We start from the raw sequence: 4653 nt of genomic DNA on the forward strand, positions 1-4653 counted from the left end.
CCTGGGGCGGCGGAAGACCGGCTGTGTGGGTGGTTCTGGGGAGGGCGGGGCGGCCGCAGCCGGTGGTCCGTGGTGACGCCTGGGGAAAGAGGAGGCGAGGAAGAAAAAAACGAGGTGGAAGATGATGCCATGGACGTTAGATCTTGATCCGACGGTTAATATGAAATCGAATGACCACTTCAAAATTTTCCGTCGACTGATAAGTAGCAACTCCCAAACCCTTAGCCCGAAACTTTCAGGTCGGGCGAGCCAAGAATGAGTTCTCCGAGGCTTGACAGGTAGAACCAGGCCGTTCAAATCAAGAAGGAACAAACAAGACACCATAGTCGTTGGATAAAATTCCACCAAGCCAAATTCGACTTGAAACGGAAGGTTTTCAACGCATTGTAATGTGAGTACATAAACATGCCATGAAATAAATTGCCAGAGAGTGCAAAACGTCCGTGCACAAAGTTAGAGCAAGTCTAGTAGAGCCCTCAAACCCTCAAACCTCTAAAAATAACCGCTTTTTTTTTACAGTTTTCGCCGAAAAAACGCCGTAGACTAGAACCTCTAAACCCTCAAACCCGTAAAAAAATTTAGAGGTCCAACCCTCAAACCAGTTTGCAACCTGAAGAAGTAGGGGTTGAGAGGAAAATCTCCCCCCAACCCGCACTCCTCTTCCTCTCTCGCGCGGGAGGAAACTTCCTCCTCCTCCCGGCCTCCTCCTCCCGCCGCCTCCTGCCGCTCCGGCCATGGAGGGCCTCGCCGCCGCCGCGCCCCCGCCCGCCGCGCCTGCCCCGCCCGTCCTGCCCGCCTCGCCCGCCCCCGCCCCCGCCCACCCGACCGTGGCCGACGTGGTGGCGGCGACCCACGTCGGGGCCAAGCGGCGGCGGGTGGGCCTCGCACCTCCTCCTGCCGCCTCCTCGGCTCCCGCCCCGGCCACCGTCACCGCCCCGGCGCCCGCCCTCGCCGCCTCCCCGGCTCCCGCCCCGGCCACCAAGAAGAGCCGGCCGAAGGCGGCCTCTCATGGGCCGCGAGGGGCAGCCTCCAAGGTCGCCGGCTCGTCCCCGACCGTGAACAAGCCGCGGAAGAAGCCCGCGGCCCCGCCCGCCGCCGTCGCCGAACCTCCTCCCGTCGCGCACGAGGTGTTCGAGGAAATGGCAACCCCATCCTCGTTCATGGACCTCCTCCAAAATGCGGAGGTGGACCTCGGAGCTCCGCCTCTAGATCCCTTTAGGGTTGGTGACGACTTGGAGGAAATGGAGGAACATGAGGAGGATGAAGGGGATGACGACGAGGAGGTGGCCGAGATAGGGGAGGAGGCATTCACCGCCGCTTCCCGCCCACACGCGCGGTTGACAAACTACACCGAGGCAGAAGATATCCTCTTGGTTCGTGCTTGGGCAGCTGTGGGAATGGATGCAACCACCGGCACCGATCAAACCGGTAAACTGTATTGGCAAAGGGTCGAGGACACCTATTTTAGGATCAAGCCGAAGAATAGTGGGTTCATCTCTCGCACTTTCCGGTCGCTTCAAGGCCGGTGGGAGTTGATCAAGCCCGCTTGTGCTCGTTGGAGTGCGGCCATGGACCAAGTGAGGGATGCACCACCTAGTGGAACCGTGGAGAGTGACTATGTGAGTACATATTTCTTCACTATTTTGATTATGTGTGTGCACTATGCTATTGGTGGGTTCTTATGTGATTTATGTGTGGTTGATAGGAGACAATTGCCGGCATGAGGTACATGGAGATGGCCGCTTCCAAGGGCAAGCCATTCTCATTGAAGCATGTTTGGTCAATTCTTCAAACCTTTGACAAGTGGAAGTTGAGGGATCAAGAGACCGCACCCAAGAAGTCGGCAATGCTAAGGATGGATGATAGTGAAGATGAGGAGGAGAGGAACTTGGGCAAGCCCGAGGGAACCAAGAAGGGCAAGCTAAGGGTGAAGATGGAAGAAGAGGCGTCAAGCCTAAGGGAGAAGATGGACCACATGATGAAGGCAAGAGAGGAATTGACAACGAAGACATTGGAGACGAAGCTTCTTATCACCGAGAAGAAGAAAGAGGTCAAGCTTGCACAAGTTGAAACAAAGCGTGAAGAAGCAAAGCGCAAGGCCGAGTTGGAGGAGAGGATGATCAAGCTCAAAGAGGCAAAGGTATGGAAAGAACTCATGGTGGAAGAGAAAGAGCACATGATGATGTCCAAGAAGGACATGGATCAAGACCAATTGCAATGGTGGAACGACTACAAGGAGGACATCGCGGAGAGGAAGAGGATGTTCCGTGTTGCGTCCTCTACTTTTCGAGGTGACACTCCGATGAGTAGTTGTGGTGATGGCGGTGTGTACGACCCCACCGGTGCCCATGGAGATGCTTGATGGAGCCCGCTTGTGGTCTAGGAGATGGCGCCGAGGTGCAACTTTTTGGTGATGGTGCCGATGAGAGGAGGAAGATGATGATTTTGTGATGTAAACTATTAAACCATGCATCAATGATTGTCATTTGGTAGTTTGTTTGGAAGTTGATTGTGTTCTTGTTGTCATAAATGGTGAGATGACAAATGATAGATTTAAAGGTTGGGGTCAAGGCAAAGACTAGCACCCTCAAATCCAATCCTTAAAGCAGTTTAAGGGTTGGGTTTGAGGGTTTTAGTATTTGCCCCTGTTTTTTAATCCTTAAAAATGTTAAAAAAAATGGTATTTCTCAACCCTTAAAACTGCTTTAAGGATTTGAGGGTTTGAGGGTTCTACTAGTAATGCTCTTAAAGCTCTGGTTTGATTGCATGCACGCATGAAATAGCGGGCTCGTTGTTGCGTGCATGTGATCAGTGGTGGGCACCTACCGCCGCAATGCACCCACACGGGCTCCCTCGAGCCTGAACAGCTCCAAGTTAAGTGCCGGTGGTGGAGCTGAACGAGTGAGACTGGAAGGATCGAAGGAATCTTTGTACTTGGACCCCGCCGAGATATTGAGCCAGACCGGCCATGTCGACCAGGCCATGCCGTACGTGGAGCACAGGTTAATTGTTCCACAACTTTTAAACAAGAAGAGCTGCAACGAGAATCAAAGATCTTCACAGCTTCTTTCAAACTGAATATACTAGTAGTAGGAGTACAAATGTTGCATCGAAACATTTAAATACTTACACAGCTGCTATGCGTATCACAGATCTTCGCATTTGAACTTTTAAACGCTTATTATAACAGCTGCTATGAGTATCACATATCTTCACATTTGAACTTTTAAATACTACTTATTATAACAGCTTCTATATATGAGAATCAGCGATCTTGAGTTATTAACTAACTCCACCACACACACAAAATCAACTAATTAAGTTTTTTTATGTAACTAATAATTAAGTAATCAGAGCTGGAAATAGATCAACAGCAACGATCAATGGACGTGCGTGCGTGCCATGAACGAGCTTACATATATGTATGTATTTGCACTCGAGCATGAAACCCATGTGCTAACAACAAAAAAAACCCTCCTAGCTAGCACAATAATGATCCGCACAAGGCAGCTGGAGACCAACAACATAGACATACCGATCTCCATGATTTCGCCTGCTTATTCTCAAGGCTGTCTTCGACATCATGTATGCCAATATACATATTCGACTTCTCCAGGATGCATGCCAGTATATTTATTACTCCTTGTCTGAGGATTATAGTGTCGGTCCCGAAAGATAGGCGAATATACGTACTTAAATTAGCAAGCTAGCCATTATAATAATCTTTGTCTGAGGATTATAATATCAATCCCGAGAGATCGGCCAATATACTCACTTAAATTAGCAATCTGACCGTTGTAATAAACTGCAAGTGTACGCCCGTAGTTGCGGACTGGTATGTAATTACCTAAATAAATGTTTAGAATTTTGCTACAAATTGAAAACGTCATATTTTTTTTAGCATGGCAAATCAAACGTCTGAGATGGTAAACTATGTTGTGGCGAGGATGTCACTTTTGTTTAGGAAGCAGGGCAAATTCTTGTCATGTTCAGTTTTTTGCCATGATTAGCCATGCTTGCTAAAATAAATTGCCATCCCCGTGGCAATATAATTGGCCATAAAAATGATTCGATTTGCCATGCCTAAAGATTTAGATTTTTAACATCCCGAATGTTTAATTAGTTGCTATGGATATGAATGACCACATATTCCAGAGTGCGCTAAGTCGACAGAAAATCCTAACTTTTACAAGGAGGATCCGAACAGAAAAAAGAAGATTGCAACCATGTCCAAATCCACTCCCAGTTGGATCCAATTGTGATGTTGCTGAGGATGAAAACCACTTGGGATGCGACAAACCCCCACGACACCACTAACAGGACATGGACCACGAGTAGAAGCTTCATTCCGTTCCCTTTTGGCTCATGGGGTGTGGGGAAGATAGATGGTTGTCTTTTGACAAGATAGTTCAATGGCATGGCGACACTGGCTGGCAATTGACTACTGCGGCAGATGTCGTAGCTTCTCTGAGGACGCCACTGATGATGTACTCCTTCCTATCTATGCAATCCAGCTGTCCAGAACTCCTTTGATCCTTATCCACCTCTACAAATGGCTTCTAGAGTTGAGGTAGAGCAGAGGGCCCTCCTCCGGATCGGGGTGACCAACAAGTTTATAGTAGGAGATGCCAATGTTGTCACGGCTGACTGTAG

The sequence above is a fragment of the Triticum aestivum genome, chromosome 7B (assembly GCF_018294505.1).
Source record: "Triticum aestivum cultivar Chinese Spring chromosome 7B, IWGSC CS RefSeq v2.1, whole genome shotgun sequence".
Classification (NCBI taxonomy): domain Eukaryota; kingdom Viridiplantae; phylum Streptophyta; class Magnoliopsida; order Poales; family Poaceae; genus Triticum; species Triticum aestivum.